At 42.8% G+C, this 21,854-nt stretch overlaps 1 protein-coding gene across 1 annotated transcript in view; it reads left to right on the top strand.

Annotated features, from left to right (window-relative positions):
• Positions 1–6,638: 6,638 nt before the first annotated feature.
• SPATS2L (spermatogenesis associated serine rich 2 like) overlaps positions 6,639–21,854 on the top strand; it is a 145,025-nt gene continuing 129,809 nt past the window's right edge. Inside the window, exon 1 of the mRNA XM_054972731.1 lies at positions 6,639–6,818. The gene's annotated coding sequence lies outside the window, so the exon portion shown is untranslated. The remainder of the gene's footprint in view (positions 6,819–21,854) is intronic.

The following is a 21,854-nucleotide window of genomic DNA, read 5'->3' as shown; positions in this document are numbered from 1 at the left end:
GTGCAAGAAAATGTACAGCTAGAGAGAGATTGTCCAGATTGTCAGCAGCTGCCATTCAGTTAATATATGAAAATATGAATTTATTTTCTAAAGAAAATATCACATAATCAGCATTTAAAAATTTTTCTGCTTTGTGAGTGACTAGTTAGGTGCAGCTGAAAGAATTTTCAGGCCCCTCAAAAAGAAGATATATTTCAAGTAGTTATGAAGGTTTTTTGACTAAATGTCTTGTTTTTGCATCTCATCTTTGTTCACTGGGGGCCCGTTTCAGGGAGCAGTGAAAACAAGGGAGGAGAGAGAACCTAAGCAGTACTCTTGGGTGAAAGCGCAAATATAACCAAATTCTTCCAAAATAACAACTGTACATGTATGCTAGTTCAACAATTTAGATTAGCAAAACTGCCACAGAATATTGATACTCTAGTTTGCATTTTGACTGTCAGGATCTTAGAACTTAGGTACTTAGGTTAAGTACCTCCTTCCCATCAGTCTCTTGCTAAATTCATCCCTGCAGGAAGGGCTTAAAAAAAAAAAGATGACTGGACACCATTGCATGCATTGTAGTGCAATCGTAAGCAGAGGATGTAACATTAGGACTACATTGCTTGTGAGTCACTGAGTAAGCCACATAAAAGAAGTTAATTGAACTGAATTACCGCAATGAAGTTGGGGATTTTTTTTTTTTTTAATGTTTGGCCTTTTTCTGACAGACAAAAGAAGCACTAGATCAAAATGTATCCTATCGGCCAGTTTGGTGTAGTGGTTAAGAATGGCAAGACTCTAATCTGGAGAACCGGGTTTGATTCCCCAGTCCTCCACTTGAAGCCAGCCTAGGTGACCTTGGGTCAGTCACAGCTTCTAGGAGCTCTCTCAGCCCCACCCACCTCACAGGGTGCTTTGTTGTGGGGATAATAATGACATACTTTGTAAACTGCTCTGAGTGGGCGTTAAGTTGTCCTGAAGGGCAGTATATAAATTGAATGTTGTTGTTGTTGTTGTCGTCGTCGTCGTCGTCATCATCATCATCATCATCACATAAATGAAACAACCAGACATTTTATTTAAGTACGGATCTATGCCTAAAGATGAAATATTTCAGTATAATTTTCTTTTAGAATTTTCAGATACGTACAGGTAATATATACATTCTTTGTTATTTGATTCAGTGTCTTTTTAACGAATGCATTTAAAATGTTATATTTCCATTCCGATTAATTAATTAATTCTATGCCACCAGACTTCTGTTTGAGGCAGCTTAGAATACATTCCTAAGCGGTCCATGACATGAACGGAAAAACAAGATGGCTGCACACATATAATTGATGTAAGAAGTGAACAGCAGGATCCTTTGTTGCTCTCCCTTCCACATTTTCCTCTTCACTTTCCCACATCCAAATATAATTTGTAAAGCTTCAGAGTTATCTTATACATAGCATTTTGTCCCAAGACTGTCATCCAAGTCTTCTGCGAATCCTGTTTTGCCAGCTGGTTAGCAATAACAGCTTTCTTCTGTAAGTATATCCGATGATTCCCAAAATTCCCATCATGGTCTATAATATAATACACATGTTTTCAAATTTGTAATTAGAAAGGAATGTAGATCCGGAAATTCAGACTGTATGGGTAACACAAAAGAGCCAATGTTTAAGTTTAGAAAATTCAGATGTTCCAAACAATATTTATTTTGATCTTGTATCCCTGATAGATCGGATGCCAAAGAGATAGCCAGCATGTTGTAACGAATGGCATTGTAAACTTGTATGGCATTGTAAACTTGTACAGGGAAGACCGAATCCCCATGCATTTATTTAGAAAATTTTATGCTGCCTCTTCAGGGAACCTGCCTGAGGTGGGTTTTAAAAATATAACATTAAAAGTTGTTAATTAAAACTCAGTACTGAAAGCTCAGCCAGAGCATAAGAACATAAATTAGCTTAAAATGAGTTTAACAATATTCATGTGAAAAGCATGCTGTAAGCAGAGTGTCACACGATCAACCCATTAATTAAAAGTGTGTGTGTGTGTGTGTGTGTGTGTGCGCACACACAGACACACACGCACACACATAAAGGATAGAATTCAAAAGTATTTGTTTTCATTTTAGTTCATGAAATCCAATTAGAAAATATTCCAGAACAAAGCTGAAATGTGCAGTCTTTTTTCATCCTTGTGTTAATTAAAAAAAAACAACTGGAGAGCAATATTAAGATGTAGTGCAGAGTAAGAAAAGAGGGCAAGAATTACGCAACAGTACACTTAATATAGATCTATCTATACAGATAGAATTTTAAAGGTGTGTCCTTAAAAGGCCCGTGAAAAAGAAGTAAGTCATTTCAGGTCAAACTAAGTGTCTCAGGACATCTACTGTACCAACGTGCACTGTACAATAAAAAAACCCTTTATTTTGAATGCAAACATAATCAAACAAAGATACTCACTTGAAGGATCTGCAACAGGCATTTTTGCAACTACAGTATCCCCCTGCCATAGTGAGAAAGATGATTGGAAAGGCCAGTGACAGCTTGCTACAAGACAAGCCCAAAGAAAATAAAATAACAACAGGACACTGCTGGTGGTCAACTACAGCTCAAGCCAGTTCAATGCATTATTAATGACCCATGCTCGATTGTGACACTTCCCTCACACAAGCACTGGGGGGCGGGCGGCAGGCACAACCGTTTCTTGTTTACAGACAGCCTGCTAACCTAAAACAACTACTTACATGTAATGATAAGCTACTTAACAGTAATATGGACTCTGGTACCAAGGCCTGCAAAAAACCAAGATGCCAACTTTGCCCTCATACAGACCCTAGCAACACCATCCGTTACCAGAACTGGTCTCCTTGCGAGTAGAAGAATTTGTGGGGGGAATTAGCAAGCAAGGAAGACAGCTATGCAAGAGGCCGGTAACCACAGGGATCTATTACCAATTTTTACAGGGTTCCTTCCATTGTAACAAACGAGGCTGGTGCTTAAGGTCAAACAACAACTTTTATTAAAGAACAAGACTTCATGCACATACACACACAGAATTACGGGTAAAAATGGTTACACGTACACACAGAGTTCTAGGAAGCTTAGCCAGAAGTTGGGAATAGAGGGAGGGAATAAGTATATCTGTCTATCCGAAGAGTAGTCCAGTCCGTGGGAGAAGAGAGTAACTTCAAACGTCCAGCGTTCTCAGCCAAGAGAGCGAGAGGCTTAGGGCAAACCTCAAGGGAACAGCACTTTGGATCTGGTGAGCATGTACGGAGGAAGAGAGGCTTAGGGAAGCAACCCTAAGGGAGCAGCCTAAGGGAGCATGATTTGAATGGGCCAAGGCACTACTCTTAGAGGTAAAATGTGCCCTGAGGTGGGAGAACCCACCTAGCTGTTAGAACAAAGGCTCCAACGGTCAGTTCCTAGGTTTGACAAAGAGTTTGATTGCCTTGATTGGTAGCTGTTGGGGCGTGTGAAAGCAAATGCAAAACTTGTTCTAGCGCTGTACAAAAGGGATAGTTTGTTAATGAAGTCCACCAGAGCTAAGTTGATGAGTTTTGGTGCGGACTGTACTTTCCCAAGAACAACTGTACAAACTTATGAATGTCATTTGATTAGCTCCTCAATCAAGGACAGGAGATCTCATCACGGAAGGAGGGAAAGGAATGTGTTAAGTGGGGATGACTCTGCGAGGACTTTGTTGCACTGGATTCCTTTGGGACTGGAGGGACTGCAAATCCAATCACCTCTAATCACTCTGCATTTCTCTGTGGCATTCCATACATGCCGGGATCTCCCAGGCAGGATTCAGCAACTGTCGAAGGTCCTCTGGCAGCAATACAAACTGCCATGTTAAATCCAGAGGCCTGGTGATTTTTAATATCACAAGTAACCATGTTAAAATGGCTGTTAAAGATGGCGGAGGCCGGGCCGACTGCTTACACATCAGCGGACCCAACATCAGCCATACCATCTCAGATTCATACTCCTTCTCACCCTCTAATGCGATTTATGCCATCACATGTCAGCAATGTCCTTCCACCATCTACATTGGACAAACTGGGCATTAATTCTTTTGATAAAGAATTAATGGACATACGTCTGACATCAGAAACCACAACATTCAAAAACCAGTGGGGGGACATTTTAACCTTCTAGGACATTCAGTTGCTGATCTAAAAGTAGCCATTATCCTGCAAAGGAAGATTAGAAAGAGAGACTGCTGAACTACAACTGATAATGAAGCTCAAGACAATGCATCTGACTGGACTGAATGGAGACCTAGGCTTCATGTCTCATTACCAGTGCTGATTTCTCAATTCCCACCACCCCTTTGCTTACCCCATCTATGCAATCACACCTGCTATCGTCATTCACTGGCTTTGGTCATTTACCTGCTATTGTTATTTGGTATTTGAAATCATTCACCAAGATATATGGACAGATGGACTCACATTCTAGCTGTATCTGAAGTGAGCTGTGACTCACAAAACCTTATGCCCTACCATAAATTTGGTTAGTCTTATAGGTGCTACTGGACTCTTTGTCTTTTCTACAAACTTTCCTTGTTAATCAACAATTATAAAGTACATGATCTGTACTTCTTTAACCAAATATGGTAATGATGGTGTTAAGTCGCAACAAAGCAACATAAATAAACCCCAAATGGACATTGAACTGGAGATGCAATTGCTTTTTTAGCTCAGCTTTACCATAAGCAAATGAAACACCAACAATTGCATCATGGACTAGGGCTCAGCTGACAGACATTATCCCTTTTCAGGCAGTACTGCCCACATGTACTGGGAAGCCATGTATAGGCACTTCAACTATGTGTAGTAGTCACCATGCTGTCTGAAAGGGGCAACTTGTGGATTTTCAGCTTTGGTACACATGAACCAGAATCCTGAAAAATCAGAGGGGTTGAGTAGCATATACAGAGGTTGTAACTTGTAAGAGCATGAAAATTCCACAAGTTGCCCCTTTCAGACAACATGAGAACGGTGTGCATTGAATTATCATAGTGCATGATTCTGATATTTGTGGTTGGCAGGGTCTCGGTACACAAAATTCCTTAATAAGTAAATCTGGCTTGGATTCAGCAATGTGCAATCAGAAACATAACAACACTTAGGTACAGTTTTGCTAGCGGGAGGTCTTAGGTGTAGGGTTTCCAGGTTCCCGTTGGTGGCAGGTAAACTCCAGGGGTTCGCCCTGTTACCCACTGATCTGCCAGTGATCAGTGGGAGATAGCAAGCCCCCTGGAGGTCACCCGTCACTGGCAGGCACCCCAGGAACATGTGTGGCACGTGTGCTCCCAGGGGACATGATATGTTCTCATGCTTCACTGGGGCCAATTTTACCCCCAAATGGGCCAGAATTAGCCCTGCGTAAAGCATGGGAGCTCGCCCGTGGCTGGCGCAATGACATCACATCTGGAAGTGACCATGCCATAAGGCATAATATAAGTGCCAGGTGCCCCCCACCTCTCGCCGGGAGGATAGGGACCCGACAACTCTACTTGGGCACCACCTAGCACTTTCCTTCCTGTAGAAATGGGTTGTGTAAGATCTTGTACAAGCAGAAACACAAACGGAGATATAATAAATTTGACTTAGTGCAAGCGGTTTTTGTTTTCTCTCTCTCTTTTTGGATTTTTGCTTATGCAAGAGCTGTCGTGGAAGCAGAAATTTTGCACAGAATCCAACCCAACAAATACATTCCTGAGTATATACATGTGATTTTTTTGTCCTGATTGGGATGGGGGAGACATTTCTAAGAATGTGGTCTGAAGAGATTAATTAGGCCCCTTTGAAATGGTTGTGGATGGCAACTGGCAGTTTGACCTTCCGCAATTATCTGGCCTATTGCTGGTGAACTCTGGCTCTCTTTTCACAGCCTCTCCTACGGCCACCTAGGTAGCTCCATATATTTATCTTAGCTCTGAGGGGAGGGAGCTTTACCATGAGGAGAGCTCTTTTCATTCACAAGCAAAGAGGGTTTCGCTGGCAGCTGTCAAGAGGATAAAATCCCACGGGAGAAAAAAAAACCCATGCCTCACAAACTGACAGTTGCAAGCAATTTGGCTTGGACCCAGCAAGGCGCAAGCAGAAACATGAGCAAATTTAGGCATAGGGATTTTGTGCAACCCCTAGCACTTTCCTCCCTAGATATTACAGAGCCCAGAAATTAAAAAGATTTTGCAAGGAATATAGTACAGCCCAACCGTTGACACGCGGGCTAAACGCACCAACACACAAATTTAAGCACAACTTTCCCAAAGTGGGAGCATCCTGCCTTCTGCAGTGGGGGGCGGGGACACGTTTTCTGTGAGAAACTCCTCGTTATTTCCCCTTCGAGAATGCCTCATGTCGAAAATATTCTGGCGGCGTCCCACAGATCTGTCAGTCTCTCTGTCACACACACACGTTGCTTCACAACTATGCAACTTAAAAACAAACGAACACTTTTTGCATCTTTGCATGCAAACGCGGGAACCGGGACTCGTTAGATGAGGAGGGGGAAGGGGGGTTCTTTCCCCCCACACTGTTGTTTAAAGGAGAAAAGGGGGAGGTTGTTGTAGGAAGGGGGAGAGGAGGGGGAAAGCTGCGAGAAGGGGAGTGACTCTGAGGAGGCGAGGGAAGAGACGGGGGGCATCTTGAATTACTAGGAGGTTCCCGGCTGAGGGAGAAGGACGGCGCTCGCGGAGCGGAGCTGAGGGGCGAGGGTTTGGGGGTGTCGCGGGCGTCTCCCGACACGGCCCCTCGGCGGGAAAGCCTTCCCCCGCCCGGCGCCCTCCACGCCTCAGGCGGGAAGAGGCCATTGGCCGCCCGTGAGGTAAGGCGCCCGCCGCGGGCCCCGGGCTGCGCACACCCCTTTCTCGGGCGAGGGCGGCGGGCGGCGCCGCGGTGGCTGAACTCTGGCGGTGGGCTGAGGGAGGTGGTGGTCTTTGGGGCGTGTGAATTTGCCTCTCTGTGGGGTGGTCTCCCCACAGAAGAACGGTTTTCAGGCTTGACAGCGACACCCCCACCCCACTCCACTTGCCTTTTCCAAATTGGAAAGGAGTGAATTGGGGGGGGGGGGCAAGCAACACCTGGCTTTATTGGGATTCGGGGGGGGGGCGCAGTTAGGCTGGGCCACCCGCAGTCTCTCTCTCCCCCCTGCTCAATGCAGCTCTTGCAGGCAAGCCTGGGGGGGGGGACACAAAACCGCAGCTTTTGGGGGGGGAGTGCATGTTTCAGTCAGCCTGCCATTCTTGGCTGGGGTCTGAGGGGGCTTCCCCTGCAGCAGTGCCCAGAATCAGAATTGCAGCTCTTTATATTGGCCAGTGGCCCATTTTGATGGTCCTTGGCACTGCCCAGTTGGTCCGTTATAAAGGTTCTGATTCTTGGCACTGCTTTGTGAGGCGCCCCTTCGGATCCCAGCAAAGAGGGCTGGTTGGAAGCCTGGGATTGGGTCCCTCGGGTGGGGGGGTATGAGGTGGCAGGGCAGGCAACCAATGATCCTTTATTTTTGGAGGCGAGATTGATTACATTTTACAGTACAGTACAGAATTGATGCAATCCCTGGCTTTGCAATCAGGAATGTTGTGAGTCATATATAGCCCACATTTCTCCAGCTCCCTCATTGTGCTTCCCCTTCTTCCTGAAACATTTATACTAAGGATATTAGTTTTAAAGTTTAATTGTATTATGGAATGCTTAATTCTGAGTCACCGGAAGAACACTGTAAAACTAACAAGCCCACCTCCCCCCAAACCTCTGCAAGCTTCAACAAAATGTGCTGAGGCAGCGCTGTAATTTTTTCCCCTCCATGAAATGTTGCATTGCATTTTCTGAAAGAGTGACCGAAATGTTGCTGTAGAAATATGCTTAAAGGCAGATGCAAAGGTGAGTGTGGTGTAGTCAATATTTTCACTGAGATTTTGTTATTTTTAAACTGCTGTCAATGACTGTTAGAGAGCATGAACAATCACAGTTGCTATTTTGAGACCCTTTCCTGTCTACTGAAACTTGGTAGCAACAGGATTAGTTTTATTCTCTATCGTCAACCTGATAGGTTTCTTTGCTGCACCAAGTGTAAATGAACAAAATTGGATCATTCCTTTTTTGATGGAGGGGAAATTTTGGGTTCATGTGCTGCTTCTGTCACATTTGTGTGACTCCATCATAGCTACTTCAACATCTGCATACTCGGTTATACACAAACGTGCATTAGAAAATAGCAACAGCCATCATTTGACTACTCAGTGCAACCTTTTCTTTTCTGGTTGAACATTTAACAGCACAGTTGTTGTGGTCTTGCTCAGATAAAGGTAAAGGTAGTCCCCTGTGCAAGCACTGAGTCATTACTTACCCATGGGAGGACATCACATCACAACATTTTCTTGGCAGAGTTTTTGTTACAGGGTGGTTTGCCATTTCCTTCCCCAGTCATCCTACACTATACTCCCAGGAAACTGGGTACTCAGTCATTTTACCAACCTTGCAAGGATGGAAGGCTGAGTTAACCTTGAGCTGGCTATTCGAACCCGGCTTCCGCCAGGATTGAATTCAGGTTGTTAGCAGAACTTGGGCTGCAGTTTTGCAGCTTGCCACTCTGTGCCACGGGGCTCTTCTCACTCAGATAAGAGCCGGCATAATTTATATGTTGGTTGATAAGGCAAAAGGCAGGGCTGGATATACATAAAAACAAACAAATCTGTAGTGGGATAATCTACATGTCACATCAAGAAAAGCTGAATTCTGTAATATGTAATATATTCTGTAATATATGCATATTTGCATATATTTTCTTTGCTTCTACTGGTCACAGAGAGCAGGGATTAAACTGCTGTGAGCTTTCAAGCTGTTCAATGTACCTTTCAATGATAGGAAGTGAAGACCAGACTGGATTGGGATGCAGGAGTCCCTAAAACCTGGTGGAACACTCTGTCCAATGAGACCAGGGCCCGGCAGGATTTGTTATCTTTCTACTGGGCCTGTAAGACGGAGCTGTTCCGCCAACCGTATGGTTGGGGCTGAGCTGGGCCCCTACCGGCCAAATAGAGGAGAAGGGGCCTCCCTACGAGAAAGCATCCACCGTCTAATTTTCTCAGCAATTTTTAAGTGAACGGTTGGGTGACAGAATTGAACTGATTCTGTGCTGCTCTTTTGTATCTTTTGTATTTTTAAAATATTTATATTGTATTACTGTTGTTTTAAATGGTTAATATGTAGGTTTTATTCATATGCTTTTATGGAATGGAATCCGCCCTGAGCTTGCCGGTGTGGGGAGGGCGGTATAGAAATCAAAATAAATAAATAAACAAATAAATAAATAAAAGCTGGTTCTTCATGCTGGGCTTCCAGGCTTTGATTCAGCAAAGAGTGACCTGGTTCTGCCATCATGGCTAAAGCATAGTTTATCCCATGGTTTCTAGTTCAGATTTGGGGACAACCTGTTTGTAGTATCCATAGTTTCTCGAATTTGGATATCCTAACAGAGCAGGAATAGGGCCTTCCAGAGGAGGAACTGACCATTGCTACCAGTTTTTCTTGAAGCGGCCAGTTTACTTGGTAAACTTTTGTGTGATCTTACATGGGAACTGACCTTTGACTCTCCCAGCAAAGGATCTCTACTACTTCTATTCTTAAAAAAGTCAGGCAAGAGTGCTTTCCAAGTCAGCCAAAGAAATATTCTAGCCTGATGTTGAACACAGTGTCTGAACAGTTGGTAAGGAAAACAAGATTTCATAATGGGGGAAATCACCTCTCTGTCATGGAGAGGAGAATAAATGCCTGTGACTCATTATCTCTTCCTTGAAAGGGGCTGACCTGGAAGACATGTTGCCTTATGTTTCTATGCAGACACTTTTCATTTCTGATTCCACTTCATCTTGCTGCGCTTAGAAGGAACTATACATTGAAAGGCTCAAGCCTTGCAACAGTTACAGTAGACTAAAAAAGATAAAGCAAACTTTCAGCTATCTATAATTGTTAGGTAGGATAATTAAGATAGTCATCTTAATGTTTAGAATGCTCCTTGTTGTCCTGAATCCTCGTTGGCTAGAGTTCTCTATCAGTAAGGTAAAGGTAGTCCCCTGTGCAAGCACCGAGTCATTACTGACCCATGGGGGGACGTCACATCACGACATTTTCTTGGCAGACTTTTGTTAGCGGTGGTTTGTCATTGCCTTCCCCAGTCATCTACACTTTACCCCCAGGAAACCGGGTACTCTGTTAGTATTATATGCCATTACAACTTGTTGAAGCCATAGCAGATAGTAAACCAAATGGACCAAAAGATTACAGTGCAGAATTACAGCATTCTAAACTCATTGATTTCAGTGGATTTAGAAAGGTATAACTCTGCTTAAGATTGCATTGTTCATCTAGTAGAACCATTTTCCTGCCCCAATGCAGTATGCATGCGTACATACATACATTTATTTTTTTAAATAGATTAATAAAACCAAAAAGGTATAATAAAGGTGAAAGAAAAGGGAAGAAACTGGGGGTGGGGGGAGTGAGACATCAAATAAAACTGTATTTAAACATTCATGAAGACAGATACTAACCTGAAATGTATCATTCCAAAACACTTGCACTCTTGGATCTCTCATATCTCTACAAAAAATAAGTTAATTTTGGCAGTGGGATATTTTCTTGGATTCAACCAGTCATTCACTGAAACTGTTTCAACCATGGTTTTAATTTCAACTTTTCATGTAGTTTTATAGAATCTATCTTTAATAAACAGCATGTAAAAATCCTTTGTGCCTTTGTTATTTCCATTGCACCTGTTCAGTTTTGGTCAACAACTGTTGTGTTTCTTAAGAGAGCTTAGCATGTATGTCTGATATGAAGACTAGAAGAACTCAGATCTATTTACAAATTCATAGATAAATCAGTTCTTCTAAAGATAAAATAGAGTCACATTCATTAATTTTTTCACGGAAGCTACAACTATTTTTGAACGTCCCCCCAGTTAGTTAATGATGAGTTGGGTTCATAAGGTAGTCAAGTTGAAGAATCACAAACCTTTAGCTGGAAGCTGGCTTTTCTGCTTCTCTGGAGAAATGGTCCAGAAAGGTCTTTTTACGAATTTCTCCAGTTTGGAAATCTTCAGTAGTCCCCAGAAGTATGTATGCTCCATCATGTTCTAGCATTCCAAGTACACTGTTAAGAACATCCTTAGCCTACGGTGCATGCTAGAGGCACAACTTCTGGCCAAACTTCCAAATGATATATTGGAGTGATTGAAACTTGAATGGTGTGCCCATTTATTAGCTGCCTTTTCACATAAGAGGAACTCAAGACAGAATACAAAATTTTTTAAACTGGGGCAGCAGCTAACTTACTCCAGTGATTTTTATGGTACAGCAGCAACTTTCTTGAACTAAGACTTTAGCTGTGAGCTGATTCGTTCTTAAGTAGGAAAAATGTATCTCCAAGTAGGAAAAATGGCACGTGTGGCCCAAAATCATGCTGTGATGGAATACACTTTAAAGAAGTTTTCCTAAGTGCAGCACTCAGAGTGCTGGAATGGAAGGATTGCCTGGAATGAGAGCTTGATTGATTTGCCTGGAATGAGAGCTTGATTGATAGGCTGCTCCCTCTTCTCTGATTGGTCAGTCAGAACCAGCCTTCAGGATGACAGTTGCTGGCAGGATTTTGAGTTGAGTAGAGTTTGTGAGTGAGTCTGATAGGGAAGATCAGACAGGTTCCCTTCTGGAGTGAGGAAAAATGTTTTGATCTAACTGTGACGTCATTGTCTTGAGGAAGAATTCTAGTTAAGAACTCCAAGTATAAAACCTGAAACCTGTTTTCACAGCCACGCTAGAACTGAGGGTGGGATTTGGGGGGGGGGGGTTTAGAGTGATTGGGTAGTAAGTGGAGACTCCCATTCAAGCCAAGTGAAGAAGGGTTAATTCTAAGTGAAGAAGATTAATTCCTGCCCAGTATCTAAAGGGGGTTTGGCTCTGAGGAGGGCCATGGGTATATTGTAAAGGGAAAACAGTTTTGAACAAACATCAGGAAACGTGAGTTATAAAAGAGAACTATGTGAAGAAACATTGTTATAACCAAAGAATTAAACAAAACATCTCTCTCTGTTAAGGATTAAGAATATAGAAACAAAGCTTCAAGGAGATTATTTTTGCCTGTGACTTAAAGATTATTTTGTTCTACCAGCAAATTTTAGCTCAGCTCTATCATTCCCTGACTTCCCTTATTCCATCCTTGCCTGTTCCAATAAAGTTATTATTTCTTTTGAACGTTATACAGTCTCCAGTGCCATTTCCAGCACAGAGGAAGAGGGCTCTTGCTTTTCCTCCATCAAGTTTCTGGACTGCGCTAAATCACCAAAATTATAACTGCTTATCAGGGTGGGACAAAACGAAGTTTAAAACTACAAGTAGAGAGATGCTACTTGGGGCTGCTCAGCCAAAGTAGGCAAACTTGGATTTTGGTGGGAAAATCTGCCTCAGGGTCGGGGAGTGAAGGTGGGGTCTGTCATACACGCTGTAGGTCCCAACATTTTGGGTTCAACTGCAGGCTCTCAGAATTGTATAAAACCGCCTCCCACTGCCAACAGGCCTATGCAGGTCAAACAAGAGGTTGTAATTGACATAAGAGGTTGTAATTGACACTCATTGTACCACCTCAAAAAGATTATTAAGATCCTAAGTGCCCTTCAGATCAGGCTTCATGTTGTCCAAAGTTTTACGAATGAAGACATTGATCAGGCAAGATCATGCATCATAGTAAATCGCTGTCATATAAAAGATTGGAAAATACATACAAATATAGCATTTCAGTATGCTATATTTAATAATAAAAGCTTAAGGTTCAGTCAACATTTAGGCAACATCCCCCTTCAAAACAGCAGATAGACAGAGCATATGGAATCTGAAGGGAGCCAGACTGAAAACTGCATATCCAAAAAGCTTAGCTCTCAGTCTCTAACTTCTTTATTCAAAAGGGACTGGAACAAAATAAGAGATCCAAATACTGCCTTTGAACATCAGGAAATCCAACACTGAAGCATCTGGCTTAGACTAATCTCTAAAGAAGAACACACCAAAATTCTTTGTGGTCAATAGTGTTTTCTATTGCCTTTTTGGGCAAATCGTCTGTAGATTATCAATGAAAGTCAGTGGATGTATAGCAAAGATACATACGTATCTTACAAAGCAAAAGTGTATTTTTACACCCCAGAACAGTGCTGATTGTATGTTTCCTATAAACTTTTGAGACAATTTTGGTCATGTTTACATACTGATTTCTATTATAATTCTCCTTAAGGGTTCCTTTTACTATAACATGATAGACTCCTCATTTCAGGTATACCTTTTGAATATTGTTCTAAGTAATAACCATAATACAACAACAGCTAGCTATGTTAAAAAATGGAAGCCTTAGGTAGGAAATGTCTTTCCTTAAAAAGAACTAAAATCACTCGAAAATTGCCTATCAATCTTGACTGATCAGTGGCATACAGATTGCTTTTACAACCCACACACTAGGCTGCAGAAGGGATCAGAATTCCATACCAAGAAATTTTTGATTTTGACATTACAAACTAAGATCGGTATCTTGCCAATATGGGACATTTGCAGAATTTATAGCTCACTTCAAGTACATATTTCTTATAAATTATACTACCATATGTGCGCTTGCTTGCATGCAAAACAAATGCCAGATACAGTGAAGTATTCCTTCAAAAGAAGGTTTGGCCATCTAACCAGTCACTTGCTGTTTTGCATGAAAAGACATTCTGTTAAATAACAGTTCTTCAAACTTTGTGGTATGTTCTACTTGCATCTGAGCTGTGTCACTGGAGAAAAAAGCACATCTCCTATTTCTGCTCTTAGTATTACTGCAACAGTAATGTGATCAAGATACTGAATATTCTTAAAAGTAATAAAATACCAAGTATAAAACATGGCCAAGACAACAGTTTATCAGCACATTCACTAAAGGGCTGTGCTTGTGTTGCTCTATGGCAGTTCTGTAATACTTTATCTTTGCAAAGTATTGTATAATTGTTATATTGATTCTCACAGCAGCACTGTCATATGGGTCATTACTTTGATTTTATAGATTGGAAATTGAGGCTAAAAATAGTGAATTGCTCAGAGTTATCCATGTTCATAACAGAGCTGCGGTTTGAACTTACATCTCTTTGAGGATATTGCATCATTCTAGGAATTGGATCACTTAACTTTTCGTTCCAAACAATTGTTAGTTCCGTGGAACAGCATCCTTGTCTTGGGCATGCATTGCTGAGGAACAAATGTTTATTTATAACAGGACTAAGAAACCACTTGGACCTGTTGCGCTGTTTTTTTGCAGTGGTCTCATGTGAGCTGGCCCTTGGAATCTAGAATGGCTAAGCCTGTTATAGAATTAGCAAATTATTATCAGTGCATTCTTAAATAAAATTACTTTGTTCTAAGTTCATTGAAATTAATAGGCTTAGAAGGGTGAACGCCTGCTTAGGATTGCACCGTGTCTGTGGTCAGAAAACATGTACACATTAGATACGTGTCAGTGGGATGATGTGCCACGTTCTGATTCAAGGCCAAATCTACATTAAAATGGCCTGAGCATAAGGAAGCTTAGAATCAGTAGATCTCAAGACAGAAAAATAACACTGTCCGTACTAGAAATCTCACTTAAAGAGATACTCACTCCATGCATCTAAATGTTATGTTAGTATAGCAACTGATTCTTTAAACATTCAAATGTCTAGGTAGCAAATAAGGATTTCTCCTTTATCTTATTTTTAGCAGTGGGCCACCATACTGTTTTAGCAGTGGGCCACCATACTTGGTGTTTAAAGCCCTTCACGGACTGGGACCTGCATACTTGTGGGACCGCCTCTTCCATTATGTCCGCTGCAGGGCATTATGTTCTGCAGACAAGCAACTCCTAGTGGTCCCCAGCCCAAAGGACATCTGTTTGGCCTCAACCAGGGCCAGGGCTTTTTCTACCCTGGCCCTAGCCTGGTGGAACGCTCTCCCACTGGAGATCCAGGCCCTGTGGGACCAGTTACAGTTCCGCAGGGCCTGTAAAACGGAGATGTTCCACCAGGCCTTTGGCTGAGTGCCAGCAGGTGTCCCCCTTCTTCCATCTAAGACCACCACTTTTTCTGGGGCTGCCCTCGGCCATCTACTATGCCCATATATAGCCTGCGCATGGGCTATTTTAATGACTTTTTAAAGATTATTATTGATTTTATGGTTTTGTGATTAATTCACTGTGTTTTATGAATTTTGTTAGCTGCCCTGAGCCCATTTGTGGGGAGGGCAGGGTATAAATCAAATAATAAATAAATAAATGATCATGGCATTTGATTAGACTTCGATACCTTTGTGGATCAGTTCTAAGATTTCTTCATCATTGTTTGTAGTGTAACAATACAATTCATTTCATGAAATTTTGGGTAATTTTTAGTGATCTTATGAGGCTTATTTTTGCATGTTGGTGAGGCAGCATGATCTGTATCAACATAAACTTTGATTTTTCACTAGCTCAGCGGTGTGCCACATCCTATTAAAAGCTTCGTAACAAGCAGTTGGGCTGCTGAAACTTTATGGATCATTAACCAACATGTTAATTATCAGTAATGTAAAGCTTATATTTTCAGTTATACATATGGGCTTTCTTATACTGGCTTTTTGTTGATCCCGTGACTGAATTTTAGCGTAGTTTGGCTCTTTAATGATAAAAGTTGCTGTCCAGTGCTCTGGATAATGCTAATGTGTGGCAGAACAGCTCCTCCCTAGTTGTTCAAATTTAGTTCAATTTTAGTCCAATTTTAGAACTGAGATGAGCATTCTGTCATACCCTTCTAGTGAAGTGCTACATTCATGAAGACAATGACTCTATTTTCTGAAGAGCTTCCTCTGAAATACTTGCGATTCTAGTGGCAAACCCCTGGAATGGTGTGATAAGCATCACCAGTTTGGCACTATTGGTGTGTCAAAGCAATTTACCAGAAACTGTTTGAGAAATCTAATGCAGTGAATACTTACGAATGTGTCACTTCAGGGAGAAAGTCTTCTAGCATACATCTTTCTTGACAACAGCTTTATTAAGCTTAGGATGGCCTACATAGATCCTAATGGCTGGGACCATTGGAAAAAGCTCGGCAATTTCCTTAAGTATGTCATGTGCCTTCCTCTTTTCTAGCTCCATTTCTACATTGAGCAGTCATGAGATAGGAATTCTGCAGGCTGGCTCTATATTCAACATGATGTTCTAAAACTGTGGGCCAGTGTTCGCAAATACTTTTTAGTTCCTCTCAGCTTCATATGTCTCGTTCTAGTTGCTACATGACTGAGGAGATTATCCTGATTGTGACCTCTTATCCCATACATGGTGAAGGCTAACTGCTTTTCTTGTTAATGTGCTGAAGTGTCCAGTGTCATCTTGATGACTTTCTGTACTTTTTCGAACAACCCCTGCTCTATACAGTTTGGAAGGATTTGGGATTCCGAACTAATCTTCTCTAAGACGGTCATTCTGTACTTCATTTTGAAGCAACTATCATTCCATAAATTGTTAGGCTTGTCCTCTATGTTGGCTCAGGGACTTACAAACAATGGAGTCTAAGAAAAAAATTGCCTTCCACTTTTGTGGTCACTTCTTGCACCTATTGTGTATGATACTTAATAGCAAACAGGGCTTTTTTTTCTGGGAAAAGAGGTGGTGGAACTCAGTGGTGGAACTCAAGACCACACAATGACATCACTTTGGGTCAGCTGGAACAAGGGGGGAGTTTTTTAAAGTTTAAATCGCCCTCAGCAAAAATGGTCACATGACCGGTGGCCCCACCCCCTGATCTCCAGGCAGAGGGGAGTTTAGATTGCCCTTCGCACCACCAGTGCACAGGGCAATCTAAAGTCACCTCTGTCTGGAGATCAGGGGGCGGGGCCACTGGTCATGTGACCATTTTTAAGGTGCCGGAACTCCATTTCACTGCGTTCCCGCTGGAAAAAAAGCCCTGATAGCAAACACCTCTGATGTTATAGAACTATTTACATCTTGTGTATGCAGTAAAAGTGTCCTTTTAAAGTGGCTGAGTTGCTTTTTCTGGGCTTTCTTTTGAGCTGCTTTTAGATAGAATTTGTCCTTTCCGATTTGTCTGTTGATGGGATTATCTATTCTAAATTAGCTGCCTCTGTTTTCTTGATTTGAGTTTTTGTTAGTAGTGTCTGATTGCCTTGCCATCGCTATGATTTTATGATGGATTAAGTCCTTAATTAGCTGTGTTCTCACAGGTAACCCTTTGCCTACAATTCCAAGCTAAGATACTCATATTTTCTGTCAGCAAACACAATGCTCAGCGAGTTTATTCATGAATTCAGACCTCTAAAAGCAACTGAACAATATCTCTGAGGCCTTCATGAAACACATCCTAGTTTGGAATAAAGTAAATTTCAAATGTGGCCAGCCAGGCCAGGATGAATAGGGTTGCCAGGTCTGTATACCCTCCCACTGGGAGGAGGTGAAACTGGCACTTACCTCATGCCGGTGCGAGGTCCTCTTTGTGCACGTGTGCTCCAGTGCCTTGGGCCCAAATCAGCCCCAAACGAAGTGCAGGAACGCTCCTGTGGCTGGTGCAACGATGTCACTTCTAGAAGTGATGTTGCCGCCCCTGTTGGGAGCGCATGGTGTGCGTTTCCGAGGTGCCTGCCAGTGGCGAGCAAATTCTGGGAGCTTGCCAACTCCAACCAACCACTGGTGGGTTGGCAGGCAAGGTGGCAAACCCCTGGGAGCTTGCCCGCAACCGGTGGGCACCTGGGAACCCTACAGATGAATTATGTGAGCCTTGAGGCATCAAGTCACCCAATGGTTGCTTCTGGGTCTGGCCCCAATGAGTCTTCCCTCAAAGGTCCAAACTGCCCTGGAAAAGGTCTTGTCCTCTCCCTCTGTCTTTTACTGACAGAAAGCAAGTCTGGAATACTGGCTGACCTGTCATGGTTGCCTAGCAACAGCTACTGAAGGCACTTGGTTTGGGCGGATATATCTATCGATCGATCAATCAATTTCAGAGTTTTCTGCAAACCAGTGACATTTTTCAGGTGTGTAGTAAGATTTGTCTTGCCCGTTCATGGCTTCAGTTTCCAGATTTAAGAATCCTCAAATTAGGGCCACTTGGCTATTAGACAGGAAAATCCCCACTCATCCCTAACTGCAACCAGTGACAGTGCCACCTAGAAGCTAAGCGATAGAATTAATTTCCACACAAATAATTAAAAATATTTTTTGCTGTTAAGTCCTAGCCAACTTATGGTGACCCAGTAGGTTTTTCAAGGCAAGACATGTTCAGAGGTGGTTTGCTATTACCTGCCTCTCTGTAGCAAACTTAGAATTCCTTGGTGGTCTCCCATCCCAGTCCTTACTAGGGCTGACCCTGCTTAGCTTCCAAAGTCTGACAAGTTCGGGCTAGCCTGGGCTCACAATAAATATATACAGTCTTTTTGCAGCACTGTGAATCAGCAACATATACTCTGCTTTCAACCCATTGCCACTTTCATCTCATGAACTCAGAAGTGAACTGTGCTTGAAGACATACCTAAGCAAAATAAATATTTGTTCATCATTGTACCTGCTTGTGCCGTCCCACATTGGGACTGTGCAGGCCAGTCTCAGAAAGAGATACTGAGCTTTAGGACCCTGCGAGGGGGGCTCCTCCTCACTGCATGCACACTTCCATTTCTTGCCAAAATTTTGGCCAAATCCCATAATGTGACAGGCTATCCTGGTATAGGTTGGTAGAGACTCCCTGGTTACCCCTTCTCGCTGCATCTTCTTGAACGCTAATTCCCCCAACTCACAAGGAGACACCTCCTCCCATTGGGTAACAAGAATGTATGCAACAATGTGGAGACTCAGAGCAGAACCACAAGTGACAAAAGGCACAGATTGGACACTTGTCAGCTTCCCTCAAGTTTTGATGGGAAATGTAGGCAGCTTGGCGGAATGTTGGACAAGTGACAGTTGCAAAGTCCATTGGACAGCAGTCAGAGAGCGAAGCTGCAAGACCAGGACGCCCACATTTCCCATCAAAACTTGAGGGAAGCTGAGATTCGGTTTTGTTTTCTTGGCCATGTCGGTCGCTCCTCTCCGCAGGTCCGGGAGGAAGCGTCCGAGCACCCTGACCGGGCAGCTGATCTGCGAAGATTAGCCCCCAGGACTCCCAGTGAGGGAGGCAGGGTCCGGGACGCTGCGGGAAGAGCCCCCTGAAAATCAATGCGGGGGGTAAATTGCCCGTTTGTCCCTATGGAGGCCGGCAGACGTGCGCGGCGCCTCGAGTGCTGCCGGGCCATGGAAAACGGCAAAGAGCAGAACTAGGCGGAAGCCTGTAAGTAAGCGAATCCCTTCTGTTATTACAAGCGCACGTGAAGGAGTGGTGGGATCTGAAGCTAAGAAGGCTCGTTCTTCCCCCTCGCTGAGTTTCAGAATTCGGCTGGCGGTCCCCCCCCCTAAAATGGCAGCGAAAAAACAGAGTCCCGCTTTGGGCAAGTCAATCTCGGCTGCCTTGCAGGGGAAAGGAGAGTCGCTCGAGGAATTGGTGAAGAGGTCGGTTATCGAAGCCATAAAACCCTTTGTTGACAAGATGAATGAAACAGATCAAAGGGTGGGCTTAATTGAGAGCGAAGTGAAAACCATTAAGGAAGTAGCAGGGTGGCAGAGAAGTCTGCTCGGGAAAGTGCGTCACTCGTGAGGGCTACGAATAAAGAGTTAAAGCTGGTGGAGAACCAGCTGATCGGGCTACAAGTGGAACGAACACAGACAATTTTGTGCCTCCAGAATGTGAAAGAGGAGGAAAATGAGGATTTATGGGGTCTGGTCTCGGAACTATTGGCGACACCCGCAAAGGCAACTAAAGAAGAGGTTAAAAGCGCCATTTTGGAAGTCCGTCGGGCTTCTTCAAAATATGCAACAAAGCGTCAGCTGCCTCGCGAGATCATCATCGATCTTTCATCTAAAAGGGTCCGGGACACTATCCTATACAACTCATACAATGCGGATCTGGACTTTTTGGGCAATAAAGTCAAGATACTGAAAGACGTCCCATTTTTAGTTCGGAAAAGAAGATTTAAGTATAAAAAGCTCGCAGCTCTTCTGAGGGAATGTGGAATAAAGTACAAATGGTTATTTCCGGAAGGTATCTGGTTCAGTTATAAAGATCAAGCTTGCAAGATAATATCAGAAGATCAACTAAGCGATTTTGAGGACAAAAATCCGGAATTTCAGCAAGACACCAAGCAAGAAGAAAAGGCGAAGTCTGAGGGGGGGGGGGAAACGAGCACTGCGGCTGCAGTTGCTCAGAGAGAATTGCGTCCGGGGCCCAGGAGGGGGAGGAAGACTTAATTTGAATTGTAATCTGTATTTCGTAAGGTCAACCACTCCATCAATATTATACAAAGCTTTAATTTTGTTTTTAATAATGGCAGTATGAAGAGAAAGCATTTTGTGTAGTGTAGTGCTGTTACATGTTGTTGGGTTTTTTTTCTTTCCTTCCCTTGCTCCACTTCCTTTCCTTTGTATTGTTAGTTAATGTAGTTAATAAAAAGAATAAAAAATCTTAAAAAAAAAAAACTTGAGGGAAGCTGACTAGTGTCCAACCTGTGTCAGGCGTCACTTGTGGTTCTGCTCTTATTTGAGAGAAATTTCCATGGACTTATTTGAGAGAAAGTTCCATTGGAACATGCTCTTAGGTTACTCATAGTAGCATTGGCAATTTAATTTACTCAGTGTGACCATTTCCCTCTCCCTCCTTCTCTAATTTTTTCTCTCTGCAAGTGAGTAGATCGCACAGAATTTCATATTAAAGACAATAATTCATAGGACACTTTAATCTTGAATGAAGCCTGCCTTCTTCTCCCCCTTCCACCCTTTCAGTATTATTCCTTTGGTGGCGAGAGAAAGGTCATTTATAAAATTCCCTCTGAATGCAATCTTTGATTCATATTTTATCCAGAGGAAAAATATTATGTAGCATAATTCTGTCTGGCCTAGAGACCTGAATAAAATTACCAAGAATTTAGTGGTATTGCTAAAATATGAAAAAAACTATTGAGGAAGATCAAGGAATTGTTACATTTTGAGTTTGCTCCAAGTTCTTTATTTGTGTATGATTCCCCTGAAATTACAGCTTTGACGTACAAATTATTATTATTTCATAGAGACTCTTGGCTTGGGATTCTAAAAGTTATGTGGTTTTCTTTTCTTGTGATGTAAAATGCTGACCACATGGGAAAACATTTTCTTATTACACTCATGACTGATTTCAACAAAATTTGTGCTGGTAATTTTTCTCCTCGTTTTCAAAAATGCAAACATCAAAAGTTTAATGCTGTGTTTACAATGCTAAGATCACTTCAGTATTCTTTTCAGTTCGCTGATCAGTGCAACATTTTAATGTTGCTCTTTTTAAAGTCTCTTGTTCTTCTAAATCAAGTATTCAGTAAACATCAGCATATCCAGAGTCGTTTTTATCAGGCTACTAGCAACAAAGCCCGTTGTGGGGGAAAAAATACAACGGGCTCTAGAAAGGGGAGGGCAGGCAGGCAGGCATTCGCTCTTTCCCATCACTGATTCCAGCTGGTGAAGGAGGGGGGTGGGTGGGCATTGTCATCTGCTCCGAGCCTGATCTGCGTGATCTTGGCCATGTGAAGGGGTGGTGGGCTTTGCTACCTGTTCCATGCCTGATACATGCTGGGTAAAGGGGGGGGGCATTGCCTCCTGTTCTGCTCCTGACTACGGCTGGGTGAAGGGGGGCAGGCATTGCCGCCTGCTCCAAGCCTGCTCCCAGCTGGGTGAAGGGAGAAACAGGCATTGCCTCCTGTTCCACACCTGATCCTGACAGGTGACC

Source organism: Eublepharis macularius, chromosome 2 (genome assembly GCF_028583425.1).
Source record: "Eublepharis macularius isolate TG4126 chromosome 2, MPM_Emac_v1.0, whole genome shotgun sequence".
In the NCBI taxonomy this organism is placed as follows: Eukaryota; Metazoa; Chordata; class Lepidosauria; order Squamata; family Eublepharidae; genus Eublepharis; species Eublepharis macularius.
The sequence above is the reverse complement of the archived record's forward strand: the minus strand, read 5'-3'. Positions and strand labels throughout refer to the sequence as shown.